At 38.7% G+C, this 21,043-nt stretch overlaps 1 long non-coding RNA gene across 1 annotated transcript in view; it reads right to left on the bottom strand.

Moving 5' to 3' along the window:
- LOC118351187 (uncharacterized) overlaps positions 1–19,362 on the bottom strand; it is a 62,194-nt gene extending 42,832 nt beyond the window's left edge. The window contains exons 1-2 of the long non-coding RNA XR_004806208.2: positions 19,203–19,362; positions 18,567–18,678 (exon numbers count right to left, since the gene is read on the bottom strand). This is a non-coding gene — a long non-coding RNA (uncharacterized LOC118351187). The remainder of the gene's footprint in view (positions 1–18,566; positions 18,679–19,202) is intronic.
- Positions 19,363–21,043: the final 1,681 nt, after the last annotated feature.

The following is a 21,043-nucleotide window of genomic DNA, read 5'->3' as shown; positions in this document are numbered from 1 at the left end:
AAACAGGAAGCAAAAGATTAGCATTTGTGAAATGAATCAAGTCCTAAACTATTTCAGGCAATACATTTTTACTTTCTCTTTATTAATATATTATCCTACTTTCCACAAGTTACAACTGCTTGAATATTTAATTTATTCATTTTAATTTTCCCACACAATTGATACTATGAATTTTCTTCTATGTACAGCTTTTGACATACTGCCTATCTTCTGGTGTCAGTTTCTTTATAAGTTTTTCTAAGTAGACTATAATAGCACTTCGAATCTCATTTTGACCTAAGTTCAGAGGCTTACTGTATGACATAATATAGGTATAATTTCATCTTTCCTTTGAAGTAAAGTGCTACATTTGTACCTGTAGATGTAGGTCTAAGGAAGACAGACGCATATGAGTCCCAATTGCTGAACCTCACTTTATTAAAAATTTCTGATCACTACTGATTTTTCATCATCTACAACTGTCCTGTAAAATCAGTTGTGATATATCCAAGGCACAATCTCTAGGGTAGTATAACATGGCTGATTTTCTGCAAAATGAATTATTAAATCAAAGAATAAAGCAATCATATCCTGAGTAATGACCATGTCCCCCAGGCAATCTTCTTCACTACTGTGGTTACCAGTGTCTTTGACCTGACAGCAGCATTATAAACATCATCTATTATTTATAAATCATTCACACAATAGACCATAGACAGTTCTTTGTTACAGGCCCTCATTTTTTTTTATGACCACCACTTCAGCTTACTGATGGGGTGCAAAGAAGGATCCCTAACCACTCCATGTAGGATGTTCTGTGTGAACACTTACTCCAAAAGCTTTTTATTCAATCACCAGAGGACGGCCTTTCACAGAAATGACACTTCAACAGAATAACTTCCAAATTCCCCTTAATGAATAATAAATTTTAATATGATTCCATAGGCAATAAAAAGATTTAGATTTTATCTCTAACATTACATTGGTAGGATGGCCAGTTTTCTGAATAAATCTCTTTTTAAACAGCACAGCTGAGGCCAGATAATGCCCTGACATATAGGTTGAATTAATGAGGTAACACTGACAGGCAAGGAGATGATGGATAAATAATAATAATGATGATGATGACAATAGACAGAGAATTACCAGATGCCACTTGGACCTCCTCTAAATGGGCTCTGAAAATATTTAGCAATTGAAAAGCTTTGTGATCCTCAGATCAGCCTGTGGCTCTCGAATAATTCTCCGCAGAGTTCCAAAAACACTTCTTGCTCTATTAATACATCAACTTATTCTCTGTGTCAGCTATATGGTCCTAATTTCTAACTACTGAAATCTTTGATTTGTAAAAGGGCATTCTTGCCTCACCCTCATCTGGCCCTGTTGCTAGGTAGAAGGGGGTTGGGTATAGTTCAGAGCTGTGGTCAAGTGAATATTAACATATCTCCCACCTTGTAATCACAGTCTAGTGAGGTCTGCTCATGTCAGTTACATTTAACAGAAATACATAAATTTAGCCCATGTAAGAATAGTCACATCTTTACAAAGCCCTTTAATTATTTACAAGTCTCACCAACAAGACCTAAACACAGCCAGCCACTGCTCCGCATATAACTGAGGATAAAAATGATGTCTAAGAAAAAAAAAATCAAAAGAATGTTTTCTGCAGCTCTATGTCTTACTGATAATTTCTTGACAGTTACAGCAATATAGTCAGTATTCAAATGCAGGTTTTGTTTTGAAATAGTAAAGCCTCACAAAAAAATAAACAAATGACCAAACAAAACAAAAACCTATTCAGTTTTTCATGAAATAGCTCAAAAAATAAGCATTTCCTATGTAATTACTTTTTCCAAAGAACCAAGAATACACTCTAATCTTCCTAGAGGAAATCTTAATGCAGTTGAAAAGGATGTTATCTCCAGTTCTATTCAGATGCTGTCAATAATAACAACAGCTATCATTTGCTCAGAATCTATTCTTTTAAAAAAAAAAAAAAACTTAATATGTACATTCCTTATCTCTCAACCTCCAGGTAACCCTGTAAGGAAGTTAATCCCTATTTTTTATGGGTAAGGAAGCCGATGCTCAGGGAGGTTAAGTGGCCTGTCCAAGGTGGCAGAGTTAGAAATGGCACTGCTGGCATCACATGGAGGCATGTCCAATTCCAAAGCTCTGTCAATTTAGCTACTCTTTCCACTGTGGCAGATGTAGGGGCCCTATAGATTTCATCTAACATGAATACTAAAACAAATGACATTCACATGAGGACACATCTCCATGGGGCTTTCTTTTTCTTTTTTTTTTTTTTTAAGCTTTTATTTATTTATTCATGAGAAAGACAGAGACACAGGCAGAGGAAGAGGCAGGCACCCTGCAGGGAGCCCGATGAGGGACTCGATCCCAGGATCCTGGGATCATGCCCCAAGCTAAAGGCAAGATGCTCAACCACTGAGCCACCCAGGTGCCCCCTCGCCATGGGGCTCTTAACACAAAACTATTTCCAGGAAAGTAAAACAAATGGTGTCAGAGGCAACACACAAGAATACAATAATTCTTATTGCACCACACTTTTTCATGGTAGATCTGTATTGATGACTTAACTCTAGATTGTAACTTAAATTTGGTATGACATACATTATAATTAACTTTAGACACTTTAGCTAATAACCCACAACTCTTAACTCAAATATGCATTACCAGAATATAGAAGAATGGAGGTGACCAGGAGGTCCATACAACATTGAATCTATTCTAATTTGTCATTCATTTTAAAGCAAATCATTTGCAAGCTTCAGTAATTTGTTGATTTGTTAATAGAAATTAATTCTTATGACACATTTCATAGCTAATTGTGATACATCTTACTGTCAACACTGCAGTTAGGAATCACTCATGTAGAATCAATCACTCATGTAGCATATAGTAGGTACTCAAATTTTAATTTTATATGATAAAAACTATAGTTTTACTTAAATTAATGTGAGTCTTCAAATCTGGTATGTGAGAAAGGGAGAAAAGGATGGAGTAAATAAGTGACTTTGTCATCTAGTCAATGGCTCAATATCTCTAGAGATTAGGAACTTGGTCATTCCTGAGGTGACTCATTATAATATTAAAAACTAACTTCTTAAATTGAACCAAAAGCTTTTTCTGGAAGCTTCCTCCCACCCAATGGTGCATGTTCTACTTTCTGCAGCCACACAGAACTGCTTCATACCTACTGGCATGTGACAGTCCTAAAAATATTGGAAGAGTAATCACATTTTTTTTCTAGCCAGGCCTAACACTGCCTGTTCTTTCAACAATTTCTCCCATGATGTGATTTTTTAATCTTCCCACTATTCTGGTTACTTTCCTATGTTTTTCTTGCGCTGAATTCTTTTCTTGGATGCTTCTTCTACACTTAGCATTCTCACTAAGCATGTTGGCATCCCCAGCCTCGACTATCAATGAGAGTGATTTGTCATTCTATTGGGCAAACACTCTGTCTAATGTTGTCTTTGGCTCTTTACTGATATTGCTGCTATCACCCTATAGTGGTAATTTCCAATCTGAGCTCCTAGAAACCCTAAGGTTAGCAGAAGTGCCTCAGAGCAACTCAGGAGGAAGTAACAGCCAGGATGGGAAACTATGCTTAACTAGAGAAACTATACTTTTATCCATTTTTATATTCAGTTTCTGCATGGAAATTCATCTAGAAATATTGTTCTAAAAAAAAAATGTTTCAAGCTTGAATAGCATCACCCTAGAACACTGCTGTGCAGTGTAAGAATTGTCCAGAAGGCAGAAGAAATCCAATAGAGTCAAAGGTCTATTCAGGCAAGAACACCTTGTCCCAGGAGCTCAGCTTATTCTAAGCAGTCTATCAACTTGAGATCAATATAACAATTGCATCTGAGAGTGTTGCCTCTGCTCTTAATAAAAAAAGGCAAGCTCATCCTCCCTACAAAGGGGTGCTCCTGCCTGACAATTGGACATAGCCAGCTCAATCCATTTGCCTAGCTCTGGGACCCCCACGAGGGTTTTGAAAATTGGTTCTCAATCTTAACTACACATCAGAATCTCTGAGGGAGCTTTAAGTAATACCAGTACCAAGGCATTACACTGAGAGATTCTGGATTTAATTAGTTTTAGATATAACCTGGGCATCCATATTTTTTAAAATCTCTCCGTGTGACTTTAATGTGCAGTCAGAGTTGAGAACCTCCGATTTAAGACCAACCAAATGTAATTTAAATAGGAAACAATTTGGTTAAATGTGGAGAGCCAGTGGAACTGATGGTTGAAGTGACTGAGGAATTCAGTGGAGCTGATTATTTTATGGTGAGGGTCAGATAAGTCAGGGGGAGGTTCTAGGAAGTAATCCTTTCATTGAGAATTTCTCTTAGACTTCCAAGTGATCAAAATGCATACATATTGAAAGGGTAAATCACGGTACTCTCAACATGTACCTTGGAATGATTTTTAAACCATCAGTAATGGGTACAAACAACAGTCTGGCCAAAACCAATGGCCTGATAACCTATAGGTGTCTGTTAAGCATAGTAGAACCAAGCAAGGGTTTGAATCTGGAGAAATGAGAAAAGAAGGAGCAGGTCAGACTAAATCATTTAAACTGCTCTCCTGCCTATACCCTCAATGCCCTAATCCCTCAGCTTTCCTTTTCTCTAACAGATTTATTCAGTCCTTATTTACTAGGTCAAAATATACTGAGTGTGGGGAACTCACTTTTCACTAAAAAATGAAAAGACGTTAACCCTTTCCCTTAGAGCTCAAATTCCAGTAGATGAGCTGATGGTCTAGCTTTCCCTTCCTTTTCCTTCAAGTTTTAAAGGAGTAGGTTACATTCCATCTGTCAGGTTCCTTGCCTCCAATTCATACCTCACCCTATAGCAAGCTACCACCCCCTCCACTGCCCACAAACATGACCAATAACCTCTTGGCCACCAAATCCATTCACTCAACACTCAATCAAGGTTTGAATGGCCACAGTACTTTTCAGTTTCAGTGTTGTTTTATTAACCATGCCTCAGAATTGTGGAGGCCGAGAAAAATTAAGGTCATCCCACCTAAAGTTTAGCATTAGCACAAGTACAGCCATCTTAGGCCCCTGTGAATAAGAGCTGAACTTCACAGGGAAAAACTGCAGAATGTCCTCAATGTCCTCGGCAGGGAATCCCATATCAGAAAGACAACAGAGCTCAGAATTGCCCTCAGCAGAGAATCCCATATCAGAAAAACAACAGAGCCCACTTCCGTGGTAGAAAGTCCCATATTAGAATGAGAACAGAAAAAAAAAGAATGAGAACAGAGTTCAATGCCCTTGAAAGCCCCATATCAGAATGTAAACAGAACTTGAGAAATTCCTCCACCCCTTCTGAAAATCCCCTAGACCAGCCTATAAAAAACCCAGCTGTAACCCACTTCAGGGTCCAAGTCCCTGCTCTGCTGTGTCAGGTATACTTGGACCCAAGCTCGAGCTTGCTAATAAACCCTCGTGCGCTTGCATTGGTGTCAGCTCCTTGGTGGTTTCTCGGATTTGCAATTTTGGGCACAACAAGAATTAGATACTATTGCCCATTTTCTCTCCCTAGAACTTCTTCCCTCCCAGAGTTCCTGAAAGAGTTCCTGTTCCTTTCTCCATATTCCACACTTCTTGTGTCTCCTGCCCAGTGTACTCCTCTACCATAGGTTCACTTTCTCCTTTGATCATCATATTTCTTTCCCTGTATATGATCTCTATCATTACATTACTGACTTGAAAGTCAATATCATCCACTCAACATTCCCAAGGCCTCAATCTATGTATTTACCTGCCCATCAAACATCCACCTAGGTGTCCCACAGGCATTTCCCTCACTGTTCTCCCACACTCCTACTTCTTTAAAACAACATCATCTTCAGTTATGTAAGTAATAAAGTAGGAAGAGTTCTTCATAGCAGTTACCCTTTCCCCACCAACCTCCTCACCAGCCAGTGACATAATATAGGAAAAACCTCGATGATTTATTTACTCCTTAGATGACATCTATTCTTTTGAGGAAGATGGGTATAATGACATTTCATACCCTTTTGATTAGAATTCTATTAGCTGGAATGGTATTTCAGAACCTTGGGTTTTAACAGCTGTTAATGAAAAGAAAACACTATATAACTACGAAAATGAATTTGTAAATCAAATGGAAATACTTAGGTTTTCTATCTTTTTAATGAGAAAAAGAATCAAAGGTAAATCGGATGCTTTTCAGAGAGTTTGATTCTTTCCCATTCGTCCTGAGTCTAATATAAAGATCAGCATCCTTCATAGTAAATGCTCCTAGAAGAAATCTAATAAACCAAGGAGAGAGGTATATTTAATATTTGTTTGTTAAAATATAATAAAAATAAGGGCTCTTCATGGATCAATCTTTGCATAGATTAGCATATAGAGGACTATGGCCCATCAGCGAAAGGGAATTAAAACAGTAATACAAACTCTTCTTGTACGTCTTAGGGAACATAATAGAAAATTCATCCATAATTTTAGATCAAAACTTCTTAAATCTCATTTCCCCTCCTCCCTAAATCTTTCATGCCCCATTCCCCTCTCTTCTCCACTCCTACTACCTAGGTGTGTCCTACCCCATACCTTCATTCTTCTGCTCCCACCCAGATCTTAGTGTCTCCACTTAAGTCTTTTCTCATCTTGCATTTCTCATCAGTCTTCCCAATCCTAGGTAATTTTAAAAGCCTGGAATTGGGCTGACAAAGACAGAACTCTCCTTAGAGACTGTTAGAAAACAAAATTCAACTGAGTAAATTTAAAGACTTAATTAGCTTTATTCAACAATTCATGAATCAGGTAGCATCCCACCTAGCAAGTAAAAAGAAGTTCCCAGAAGTTGTCCAAAATGGAAGGATTTTATAGGTAGAAACAGGCAGGACAAGAAGGTAATTAACAAAAGAAAATAAAAGATTATTTCCGGCAAAGTTACCTTCCAGCAGGGGGTCTTATCAAGTGCAGACCAGGAAATTCCAGACAGATTGGTTTAAAATTCCACTCTCGGAGGGTTTGAAACTGCAATTAAGTCTTGGTTTGCTGTCCTGGGAGCAAATGACTCCACTTTTGGCCTGTTTAGTTTTGTGAATAGAGGGGACTACGTAAGCAAAGACAAAGTTATTGTTAGCTAGTAAAAGAGTGAGAGAAGAAATAGAAATATATACATATAAGAAATATATATTTGGTCTTCATCCCTATTTCTGGTACCAAGCTCCTTCAAATCCTTGGAATTCCCTGTGTGATGAGAAGAGTACAGGTGTCTTTTATGTTAATGAGGTGACTTGGAAAGCCCCAAAGTCTGGTTACTGCACTCCTGGCAAGGGGAGCTAATCCTGTGATTACAGAATTGGAATTTTTCAGTCCCACCCACCACCTACCTCCAGGCAGGGGAAAAGGGCAGATGTTAAACCAATCACCATGGCCAATGATTTAATCAATCATGAATATGTAATGAAGCCTCCGTAAAAACTCAAAAGAAATAACTTCAGAGAGCTTCCAGATTGGTGAATATTGGCAATTTGGGGAGAGTAATGCGCCTGGAGAGGGCATGGAAGGTCCTTGCCCTTCTCCGTACCTTGCCCTATGCATCTTTTCTACCTAACTGTTCCTATATATCCTTCTATACAATGAATGGGTGATATAGTTAGTGAAATATTTGAGTTCTGTGAGCCATTCTAACAAATGAATCCAACCCAAGGAAAAGGGTCAGGGGAACCTCTGATGGCAGCCAGTAAGAAGCACAGGTAATCCCCTAGGCTTAGGATTTGGCCTGTGAAGTGGAGGGCAATCTTGTGGGCCTGAATCAAATACCACTTCCCGGTAGATAGTGTTGAAGTGAGGGAGTGGAAGGGACTCCATTTTAGAAAGGTTCCGTCTCTGGTGTTTTTGCTGTTAGGCCTCATTTACTCGTGTTCTTTCTTTTGCCTCTGAATAATCCAGAGAAGCTATGTTCCCACTTCAAGAGGGAAGCAAGAAGATTTTAAAAAGGGGGGGGGGGGGGGCAAGAAAAGTATTCATTCTTTGAGTTTGGTCCTAAGCCCCAAACACCTAATAACATCCAAGAAGAGCCAGATTCTGAACATGAGCTTCAAACCAAATGGGGCTAGGCAAGGAAAGGTAAGGGAAAAGCCCAGAGTCAGGCTCCCACAAATCTCTGGACTCCCATAAATCCCAAGGACACCAAGAGGTCCCAAGGTCAGGCTCCCAGAAATTCCAAGGACACTGAGATGCAACAAGATAAGGCAATAAAAACATAGATAAGGAAATAAGTCTGCCCCTCTGGTTCCAAAGTACTAGGGAATATCTTCTTTTGACGGCTATCAAGTAATCACTGAGACTCAAAACAGTCATATGTCATTCAGTCAAGATGGCACAAATAATCTCAAGTCCATCAACTCTCTAGTCAGGTTTTCCACAAAAGGCCAGTCAAGAAAGCCCTCAATGGCATCCCTGTCAGGACCCCTCTCACTCCTGAGAGCTTTCTCTGTATCCTCACTTAATAAACTTCTTTCACTTTACTCACTCTCCTTTGTCTGCAAGATTCATTCTTCAACTCCATGAGACAAGAACCTAGCTCTCCTGCTTCACTGGCATCAATACCCCAACTTTCAGCAATCTATGGTTTACCACCTTTTGTTCACCTGACACTCACCTTTGATTAGACCCTATTCTGGATTCCTAGGAACATGTACCCTAGACCCTTCTGCAATATAAACCCCTGGACTCCTAGGAACTTTACCCTAGACCTTTCTACACTATAAACCCCTAACTCCAAGCAATGACAAGACTCATTCTCCTTTCCCAAGTCTCCCAGATACTCTATTCTCTACTTGTCATTTATGCTATTTGGAAAACTCTGTTTTTACTTTCTCTGGCTCATGTTTGATTTCTAACCTGCATGAAGCCAAGGACCCTCTTGGCTGGTCCTGTGAGATGCTCCCCTGGGCTCTGGTGATGAAGGAGCAGAAGGCAAGCTGAGGACAAAGCACAAGCTAACACCCCACAAACCACTCTCCCACCCCTGGTGAAATATGTGTAACATTCCTCAGGTACTCCTGGCTACTCTAAAGCTAAGGAAAAGGAAAAACAAATAGTTAACTTACAGAGATTATAGTCCTGTAGACATGAGTCTCCCTCAGTTTACAAAATGTCTTAGTGATTTACAAGAAAAAAGCATTCTTATCAATAACCTAACCTCCAGAAGGAAACTCCCAACCATCTTAATGTTAATGCTTTATTAGAGGGAAAAACAACCGTGACAATGGCAAGACTTCCAATATCTAATATGTCCTCTTTAGCATAAAAAAATTCTTTTGAAAATCTCCCTTTTTCTTTATCCCCAACTCCAAAATATAATCAGTCACCTCTCACAACCATTGTGCAGCAGCTCTTTCTGCCCACAGGTCCTGTCCCCATGCTTTAATAAAACAACCATTTTACAACAAAAATGTCTCAAGAATTCTTTCTTGGCTATCAGCTCCAGACCACACCCCATCAAACCTCACCTATATTCCAAAACTGTATCACTGGAGCTCAGCCTGCCTTGTATCAGTGTCACAATTAAGTTGAATTGTAGGACACCCAGTTGGTATCCAGAGCATTGCTTGGTGGTGTAAAGGGAAAATCTCCCTCCAAACACTGGAATTGGATCCATTAAGTAAGTAGCTGAACTCTGACTCATCTATACCAGTTGCCCAATGACTTCCAAGACTGGAGGGAGGCAGAGGACCGCAGGTTCAGAGTTCTATGTCTCCTACATAAAAATAAACTGCCTCTATTCCACTTCTACATAACTTATGACAATTACAAAAATATAGCTATTTAAAGTCTCTTAAAATTGCCCAAAGGGCATACAGCAAATTAAGAAAGATTTATTCAAAAATCAACTAAATCCTCATAAGAACAGTAAGCATCTATGACACTTAAACCCTGACTTGCTCCTAAAAGAGGACCCAGTTGTCACCTTAACCTCCATTTTGACCTCAGACTTCGTTCTTCTTTTCAGCATATGTCTTAACTCAGGTAAAAGACCTAGAGGATTGGAAACTACTCCCTCAAGCAGTAACAACTGCCCCGATACCAGCAAGACCTCGCATGATTGACCCCAAGACCATGACAGACCTGACCTTTGCTTTTACTGCCCAACACATGTACCCATCAACCTTTGTCCCACACTGTCCTTGTAGAAACCTAGAAGTATTTTTAGTACTTCTGAGACAGCTTTTGAGACACTAGTCCATGGCCTTCCCCGTGTTGGCCTCACTGAAACAAATTCCTTTCCTGACTCACCACCACTCATCTCTCAGTCTTCAGATTTTGTCTGTGGTGAGTGGCTGAACCTGGTTTGTTTGAGAGTACTGGAGCCAGGTGCTCTTAGACTCTTTTTTTTTTTTTTAAGATTTTATTTATTCATGAGAGACAGAAAGAGAGGCAGAGACACAGGCAGAGGGAGAAGCAGGCTCCTTGCAGGGAGCCCAACTCGGGACTCAACCCAGGGACCCTAGGATCATGCCCTGAGCCAAAGGCAGCTTCCCAGCCACTGAGCCACCCAGGCATCCCATGCTCTTGTATTCTTGCTGCCTGGTCACACTCCCTCATTGATTCCCCAATTCAGGATGAGGAAAAGTTCCCCTTTGGGTGAATATGGCCAAAAATATAGGGCTCTCTGTCTCCCCAGTTCCCAGTCAAGGTAGAGTATCTGTGCAGGAAGGCCATGCTGCCAGCATTGCCTGCTCCCCAACCCCCAGCCCCCAGCTCCCTGTGACAGAGGCTTAATTTTAGGTAAGTACAGCTAAGGGGTTGAGGGCTACCTTCCTCCACCTAGCCCACACCCACATGGTAAAGGCTCTACCCAAACACAGCAGGCCAGGAATACTGGGTCCCCATTGCCCTCCCCCACTCAAAGAGCTGTAGTTCCATGTCAGAAAAGGCAAACCCAAGCAGACCAGGCTACTGCCCCACCCAGTGTTCAACGCATAAAGCAGAGACATCACTGTAAGAGAAGGCAACTATCCTTACTCCCAGGTTTGGAGCAGTGATTTTTTTGCCCAGAGGTAGAGGATTTTTGCCCAGAGGTAGATTTTTGTCCAGTGGTAGAAGCAATGGAGAGATTAAAATCCAAATGTCAGTGTCTATAATCTTTCCTCAAGGACTCTTAATTTCCCCAAGGAAGAATCCTTCATGTCCTTTCCAGGATACATCCACCCAGTTCCAGGGTAAGAAGAAGGGAATGAGTGTGCCACAAATCAGAATGCAGGCCTCACGTGGTCTTCACACTGTTCCATACAAGGTCTCCAGAGACTAAACTACCTTGTGGAGGTGGTGGTGGGAGCCTTGGCACTTTGAGTGCTCACTATATGCATTTCCAACAATGCCCCCTCTTCAGCTTTTTCCCACACCCCTCTCCTTTATGTCTGGTTTCTCTAAATTCTGAGGCTTCAAACTTCTGTGTTGAACTTTCCTAATTTTAGACAGTGAATCCTTACTCTCCTGTATCCTCTGTTGCCAAAGAGGCTGGACAGCTAAAATGCATACTTTCTCATACCCCCTTGAAGCCAGGGCTCGCTGAGGCACCCAGTTCTCAACCATAAGATGGAAGCCACTGATACTAAATGGGGCTGCAGGAGAGCTACCTAAGAGATGCAGAACTGGTCTTCATGCTGCTGTCTTCCTTTCTTGATGGAGCTGCAGGGCTCATTCAGGGGCTATGGGGCAGACACCTGTTGCTGAAGTACAGGTTAAGTATGTATGTATGTATGCATATATTAAGTTTTTTTTTAAAGTAATCTCCACATCCAACATGGGGTCAAACTCATAACACCAAGATCAAGAGTCTCATGCTCTATCAATCAAGCCAGCCAGGAGCCCCTACAATAGGTCCTTAGAAATCATGGTGAAAACAAAAAACTGAAAATGAGAAGCCAATGAAATCACTAAAGATCCCAGAAATAGATGTAGGTCTTGGAACAACACCAGAAACTTCCTTCACAGTAAATTCTCAGGTTTCCTAGAGCAGCTCAATGAAATATGAAATGATTTGCTCTGGGAATTTCTCCTGTATTGCCCCTTGACATTTTGTCTTCACCTTCCTCTCTCCTTGGCTCTACTATAGTGAATAATTTCCATTTAAAATACATACATACACACACACACACACACACACACACACACACACACATATGCACAACTCTCAGTTTGTCTTTCCTTTTCCTCAGTTTCCCTTTAGAAGTAGGAAAGGTATACCACTAAGGCCCCAGAAGACTGCCTGCCTGGAAGCAGTCCCTCTTCTCAGGCACACCTGGGCTTCTGAATCAGGACTCACTGTTCCCAAAAGAGATCAACCCCTTCCCCACAACCAGGGTGATGAAAAATACTTAATGATTTCTTGGAAAAGGCTATAAGGTGGCTTTACATCATATGGTAAAACATTTCACTGTCTTTCACTACAAAACTGCCTTAAATATCTGTGTTAGTCCCACCAGTCACCAACCACATCTTTGTTCTCTTCCTTCTCCTCTACCCTTCAACCTCCTCACAACCCCTGCCTTTCTATTTTATGCAGAGTAATTTATTATCTGCTTCTCATCTTTACATGCATCAGCTAACCTCTTAAAACAAGACCCATCTGTAGGATACATCCTTCTTAAAAGTGAGATATGCTTTCCTTTTTAAAAGTGAAATATACTTTCCCAGAAGCTACAATCAGACTTTCTTTCCTATGTTGGTAATCAGAATTGCATTACTTATTTCTAAAACAGTCACTGGTAAGAGGAATAAAATTATTATTACACTGGCTTAAACCAATAAAGATTCAACCCCTGGGTCCAGGAAGAAACTCAACCAACCCTGATGCTAAAAGTAACCAGCATGTTGATCAATGGAAAGAAGGGAGGTTATGTGGAAGCAACTAACATGTGCCACAGTGTGAACAAAGGAAGACATCTTGGATAAGGCAATGTCTGAGCTAAGGTTTCACATGCTAACAGAGGTGTAACAGACTGTGAAGACTCAGAAGGAATGGCTTGAGGAACAGACAGAGGAAAGAGGGCATTCTAAGGAAAGGAATCAAAATGAGCATAAAGACCAGGAAGATAATGGAAAACCACAAGCTATTCACTGAAATATAAAATGATGAAAGGTAGGATCATGAACCAGCACATAAACTAAATTGTCTGCCTATGAGCAAATGTTTATGAAACTGGAAAAGACAGGTCAAATCTGTATTGGATTTCTCCATCAGACAGATACCCAATAAATGACCCATGTTTCCCTAAAACATCAAAATGAAAACTACTGAAACAAAGAAAAAACTCACAGGTGAGATTGTAACTTTAATCCTCCTGCTTTTGCAAAGCATCCCTGCCTCTCTGTCTCTTTCTCCCTTCCTTCCCTCCTTCTCTCTTTCAGGCACAAAAACCTGAAAGCCAGGGCCAGACCTTTTGGAAGCCTGTGTCCACTGGACTGCCCAGTGGTCTGGAATGGAGTGGAGGCTCTTGCCATAAGAGATCCATTGAATGTAAACCTCTTCTACTCTTGAGCATTTTTGACATAAGGTGTTCCTGCATGGTTGTATGTTTATTCACTCTGAGTGAGTGCTTTGACTGGGAAAGTAGCTTAGAGAAGTTCACAAGGGAGAGAGGAGACTACATGCCTAATGGGTATTGTTTGGATTCACAGTGCTCCTGTAAAACGTCATCTGTCCTACAATTCATGAATTTGGGGGTGGTCTCCAACTTCTCTCCCCCAACATTTATGCAATTTAATAACATAAGCTATAACCAGGATCCCACAACCGAACCTGGGGAGGCATCTCTATCCAAGTGTAGCACTGCTTCATATTGAGTTTGGATGTGGCCTCATCACTTTTTAAGCTTAATGCTCCACAAAATCAAAAATAACCTGTTAGACTTAGTATGAAAAATAAAACCAATTTTCTTCCCCATAGTAGTCAAGATTAAGCATTGCTACCTTCAGGAATAGAAAAGATAAAGAGGTGAGAGTCAGCCATGTCATTATACAGGCCTTACAGGTAAAAGGAATTTTATTTACTAAGCACAGACAAAGAGTAACAGATTAGTGCCAATGTGGAAGAGCACTTTTCTGGTTGGGGTGATCAGGAATCACTGCTTTCACAATGATGAATATGGCTAATCTTTGGATTCTAAGCCAAAAACACCATCTATACCAATGGCAGTAATATGCTGAAACTAATTAATATTATATCCTAGGTCACTCTGGGACATCACCATTGCACCTGAAAAATAGATACAAAAAATGACTTCCAAGTTCCCCACAAGAGAAGTAAAAACCTATAATCACTGAAAATTTCTAATTTAATAAGGAGAGAAAGCAGATGAAAACATGTTTACAGCTCATATCTGCCAAACAGAATTAACTACTATGCACTTTAAAACTCTTCTTCCAGTGGGGGATTAGGTGCAATAAAGCCCAGCACATTTTGTCTCAACCATGAAATAAAATGATCATCTGCTTATCTGTCATTTATTTCACACAGAGGGCTCACACCAATAAAACTCTGATTTTATAGAGCTAGGAAGGAAGATAAAACCCATAAAACATACTGTACACTTTTATAGCTTAAAGATATGTCTCTCAGAAAGGTGAACCAAATATTTACAAACAAGCCTATCTCATTATCTTTTTTTTTCAGACTGATTTTTTTCACGATATGGTGATTCCCTGGGTATCTGGAGGTCAGGTTCCAGCAATCCTTTAGGTATCTGAGCATGATCATTATAACCAGAATTTCCTTATTAGGAGGAAAATGTTCTTGGCACTGTTGTCTAACACCTGCTGCGTGGCTGTGGCCCTGAGCTAACAAGAGAAAAAAATGTTAGCCCCCTCTTATACTCACTGAAGCAGGAGAAAGGAGAGGACCAAAGGTCATAATCAGGGATGGGAGATGCCAAATAAACAAATAGCCTCTCTTCTGGCATCACCCTTCATTTAGGGGGATTCTTGCTGAATCTTTGTTATTTTACCATTTAAAATCTGTCTGTTCAATTTGATAGAAATATATTGAATAACACCATGATCTGGGCACTGGAGAAATAATGAGGCCCCTCAAGGGGCTTATTGTTTGAGATGGAAACAGACAAGCAAACAGATGATGCTAATATAGCCTGGGTATGGGATGAGGATGAAGTCACCCTGTTGGAGACAAGTAGGATATTATGGAAGGGCTCTCAGAAGATGCTTCAACATAACTGAAATGATGTATTATGACTGCATTAAATACTACCATTTTATTTCTGTTAATGAGGTTGTAAAATGTATTAACTAATTTAGAGAATAATGACTAATATAAGAAACCACACATCTTGGCTCTGTAGTCCTTATAGACAGATTTCTGATTCCATTTCTTTCTAATTGCAGGATTCCTACCCTGGAGGGGACAGAGATGAGTAACTGTGATTAGAATGAGGGGACAGAATGAGGGGACAGAAGGAGTAAAAGTGTCATGTATAAAGAGAAAAGAAGCAGGCTGTACACTCCCTTTTCTGATTCATACTTCCTATCCTTAGCAGCCTAAACTGAAGAAAATAAGATTTAATTTTAAGTCAAGATTAAGTATTTAACTATGACACACAACTGGAAGGCACCTTTGGCTATCTGAAAATATGAGAAAAATTATGGCATTAAATTTCATTCAGGGGCAAAGAAAGAAAATAAGACAAAAAAAAAATGCTCCAGAATTTAACTCCAAAGCAAAGCTTATTCAACATAAGAGATATAGTTGAAGTCCAAGAAGTAAAGAGAGGGAGGATTGGAAGGGAAAGAGGGAGGGAGGGAGAGAGGCAAGGAAGGAAGGGAGGAAGAGAAGAAAATTGGAAAGGGAAATGAGTTGAAAACCATACAAAGGAAAACTTCCAAAAAGTAGAATAAAAAGGAAAGTCATGTAGGAGAAGAAAAACAATTAAGAAAACTAGAGAATCAATCTAAGAACTTTAAGATCAACTAATAGGATTTCAAAATGAAAAACAAGTGAGAGTCATGTGATTCAGAAATACCACTTCTGGGTATATACATCCAAAGCACTGAAAGCACTTGGAGAGATATTTGTACATCCAGGTTCATGGTAGCATTATTTTCAATAGCTAACAGGTGGAAGCAAACCAAATGTCCATAGAGAGATGGAAGATAAACAAGAAGTGGTATTTACATACCATGGAATATTACTGAGCCTTAAAAAGGAAGGAAATTCTTCCATGTCCCAACATGGAAGAACCTTGATAACATTAGGCTAAATAAAATAGGCAAGTCACAAAAGGACAAATGCTGTATCATTCTATTTATATGACAGTAATGATTAATTTTATATGTCCACTTAACTAGGCATGGTGCCCAGATATTTGATCAAACATCAGTTTCTATGTTGTTGTGAGGGTATTTTTTTAGATAAGATTAACAATTAAATCAGTAGACTTTGAATAAAGCAGATTACCCTCCAAAGTGTGAGTGGGCCTCATCCAATCAGTTGAAGGCCTGAACAATACACTTTAAAAATGGTTAAGATGGTAATTTTTATGTTATCCTTCTTTCACCACTATTAAACAAATACACACACATACACACACAAAATGAGAGAATATTGTCACTCATAAAGAATATAAATCCAGAGATTGGAAAAGGCTACCAAGAACCAGATAAGAAAATGAGAAAAGACCCACAATCAAGGCACACTATTGTGAAATTCCAGAACACTGAGGTTAAAGAGAAGATTATAAAAGTTTTCAGAAAGAACAAAACATATTAAGGGTCATTCATAAAAAGAAACTAGAATGACTCTATTGACTTCTCAAAAACCACAATGGAATCTGGAAGCAATGTTTTTAAAATTCTGAGGGAAAATTGCCTTCTACCTAGATGTCTATACTTAGCCTAAGTATTAATCAAATACAAGAGTATAAATTTAAGATATTAGACATGTTGAAAATGTTCATCAAAATAATAAATAAACCAAGAAACAAGGTATCCATAAAATGAATCTAAAAGGGTGACAAAGAATATTCCCAGAAGATGTGCAACAGGCTGAGAGACAGAGACTAGAAATTTGTAGGCTCAAGGAAAGTCACCAAAGAAAAAGAGGTCCTGATAAAATATCTGATAAGTTTGTCTGTGTGTAAAATTATATTGAGACGTTCTCACTCTTTCTCTCTCCTTCCTTCCCTTCTCTATCTCTCCTTTTCTCTCTCTGCTTATTCACGTGTATATTTGTGTTTATATCTTATTCATATCTATATAAATCTATTTATATAAATATTTTATATACTTAATGTACATATAAAAGCAAATGAAAAAAGTTATGCAATTATTAATTTCAGGATAAACAAAAAACAGTGTACAAAAAAATAAACACAAGTAGAGAAAGTGAGCAATGAAATTAGGCTGAGGAAAAGTTTCGTATTAAAGTGCTAAATCTTCATCCCTCATAATAGGAAATGAACAAATAATGTATAGAATTAATAAATTAAGACCGTACAGTGTTACTTTAAAATATGGAGGCAAAAAGAAAAGAAAAAGGTGAGAGTTAAGTACTTGCCTCTGGCTAACAAGACTGGGGATTAGGAAGAAGTGAATACAATAGGTTGATTTTTTTTCCTTAAAGTCTTCTAATTTATTTAAATATTAAAACCATATTAGGAAAAAAGGCAACCTTGAAAATTATAAGGAACTATACAACTATTAGATAAATCCATCTATTAAACACCGCCAAATGCTAATGAGGATGTGGAACAAGAACTCTCATTCTTTACTGGTGGAAATACAAAGTGGCATTGCCACTTTGGAAGACAGTTTGGCAGTTTCTCACAAAACTAAACATACTCTTCCCATACAATCCAGCAATTATACTCTTTGGCATTTACTCAGATGAGTTGAAAACTTACCTCTACTCAAAAATCTGCACGCAAATGTTTGTAGCAACTTTATTCATAAATGCTATCTATTGAAAGCGACCAACATGTCCCTCGGCAGGTTGAATAGATTTTAAAAATTGTGGTATATTCAGATAATGTAATATTATTCAGAGCTAAAAAGAGATGAGCTATCAAGCCATGAAAAGACACGAAAGAATATTAAGTGCATAGTCCTAAGCAAAAGAAGTCAGTCTGAAAAAATTGTGAAGGGTAGCAGAATATGCCATCCAAAACATGTCACTTTGGCCTAAGGATTATTTTGAGGTAAAAACAATTAAGTAGAAGTAGATTCATAAAAGCTCTCTGCCCTTTTCTTATGTGATTAAAAACAGGACATCAATTTACAAAGACATCCCTACCTCTTGCCTACCAGAAAAGACAGAAGGTAACCATCGGAGACAACTACAGATGGCACCAAAGGAATCCACATAATAAACCTTGCTAAAACTAGCCTTTATCTTCCATTTATTTCCCTATACATTTGCCTGCCCACAATTTGCTACCCTAGAAACTCAAAGTCTTATTCCTTTGTCTAGTCATTTCTCTAAAAACGTATTTTTAAGATGCTGTATAAGCCCAAGTTCTAACCATCCTTTTGAATTACTCACCTCTGAGTATTCCCATCTGAATGCACAATATATGTATTAATAAAATTCTTCCTGTTTTTTTCTTGCTAATTTGTCTTCTGTCAGTCTAATTTATAGGTCCCAGCTAGAAAACCTAGAAGGGCAGAAGGGAAAAAATTAAGTTTTTCCTCCCCTACAATTACATACCACAGAATTCCAACTATGTGACAATCTTGGAAAAGACAGAACTATGAAAACTATAAAGAACCAGTGGCTGTCAGGATTAGGGGGAAGGAAGGATGAATGAGAAAAGCACAGGGGATTATTAGGGCAGGGAAACAATACTGTATAATACTAAATGGATACATGTCTTTATACATTTATCAAAACACATAGAATGTACAACACCAAAAGTAAATCCCAATGTAAACAATACTTTGAGTGATAATGATGTGTTTAACATAGGTTCATCCATTTTAACAAATGTATGACTCTGGTGGGGAAAGGTGACAACAGGGTAGGCTATGCATGTGTAGGGGAAGGGGGAATATGGGATAGCAGTGTACCATCTGCTCAATTTTGCTATAAACCTAAAACTACTCTAAAAAATAGAATTTATTTTTTAAATGTATATTGCAAAAAAAGCATGTCATGAAAAAAAAAATACTTAGGACTTACTCTAATAGTGGTCTTCACATAGGAAAGCATAACCAGGTGGAGCCATATGGAATCATGGAAAGAACAAAGACATGGAGAACTTGATTCCAGCTTTGAGACAGCTTTTCACCATCTGGGTAACCTTAGGAATGTCAATTCTCTCTTCTGGATCCTACTTCCTTCTACTAAAGAAATAAGGAGCCACTTATTTACCAGCACTTTCCCATATGTGTTTGACTAAACAAGAGCCCCACAAAATGATATGTTGGGAAAAAATAAAATTTGTGGTCAAGTAACCTCAAGAAGCACAGTATAACATAATTGTCCCTTGGAGACTCTATCCCACATTAACATTTTAAAGGAGATATTAAATCTTATAATAAACTTTGCATTTTTTTAACCTCCTTCATAAATCTCTTAGACCCTGTTTTCTCCTCACTGTGTTTTTTCTTTGAACCTACTGACAGTTCTCTAAACTACTCTTCTGTTAAAAATACAGGGATACACCACTTGTCCTAGTCAATTCAGGCTGCTTAACAAAGAACCATAGACTGGATATCTTATAGACAATAGACAATAGAAACTTATTTTTCATAGTTCTGGAGACCAGAAGTTTGAGATCAAGGTGCCAGCATGGTCAGAGGAAGGCCTCTTCTGGGTTGACTCCTGTCTTCTGATAGCCTCACACAGCAGATAGAGTGCAAAAGAGGACACTTTGTGATCCCCTTTTCTGAGGACACTAACACCTTTCATTAGGGCTCTATCCTTGTGACCTAATTACCTCCCAAAGGCCCTACCTTCTCATACCATCACACTGGAGGTCAGGGTTTCAACATATGAATAAGAATAAGGGGTGGAGAGGAGACACAAATATTCAGTCTACAACACTACCCCAAGATAATTTCTAAGTTGAATATTTTAAGATTCCTTCATTATGTATAAGACTCCATAGCTATGCCTATACCATGGCCCTTGGATGAATGATAGATTTGGGTAAATGCATATATTTAAATCATTTCATTCTCTGGTTTCTTTCCTCAGTGCTATGAAATAACTTCATGAGAAGTCATTTAATATGAGGTTATGAATGTCACTTCAGAAATAAAATGCCTATAAAATGCATGGTCATTTCAAAGTACAGCTTGGATCTACAGAATTGTTTTATCTAAAACTTTTTTATGTGGCATAAGCTACATAACATATAAATGTCCTCTTATCTGAAATTGAATAAACACACATGGAGGCACCATCAAAGTCTTATTCAGTGTTCTAAAAGAACAGAACCAATTCAGCCTTTCGCAGGCAAATAGCAAATCTTCCTCTTTGATAGAAATAAATCTGAATAATGAAAATGCAGTGTATTATTTCATGACTGTAAACTAATTTTCTTATGAACTTATGAACAAAGCTGATGAGGGCATCTATCTGTCAATGCAGAAAACACCTCTACTTAGAGGCAGGGAAGAGGGAACTGAATTAAAATGCAGTCAATAAGAAGTGTCCGTCATAGATCATAGAGTACCAAGAGGACTCTTGCTTTAATGCCCTGCAAACTGTGGGAGCAGATGCTGTTATTGGCTCAGGAGACTCATCAAGGAAACATAAATATAAAATAGCAGCTATGCAAGAATGTTTAGGGGCTTTGTGGTAGCACAGGGAGAAAGGTCTTCAAAGCGTATATACCAGGATAGGGCACAAGAGAGAAGTCTGAATTTATAACAGTCATCAGCTACAGAAGAGGCTCGACATCATTAGCAACAATTCCAAGTAGATCTTTCCCCTATGGGAAGTATTATTGGACAATTTACAGTCATTTTTCCTGATTCTTCCAATTAGGATTACATGAAAAATCTAACCTGCCA

Source organism: Canis lupus, chromosome 17, assembly GCF_003254725.2.
Source record: "Canis lupus dingo isolate Sandy chromosome 17, ASM325472v2, whole genome shotgun sequence".
Classification (NCBI taxonomy): Eukaryota; Metazoa; Chordata; class Mammalia; order Carnivora; family Canidae; genus Canis; species Canis lupus.
This window is presented reverse-complemented; position numbering and strand designations above follow the sequence as displayed.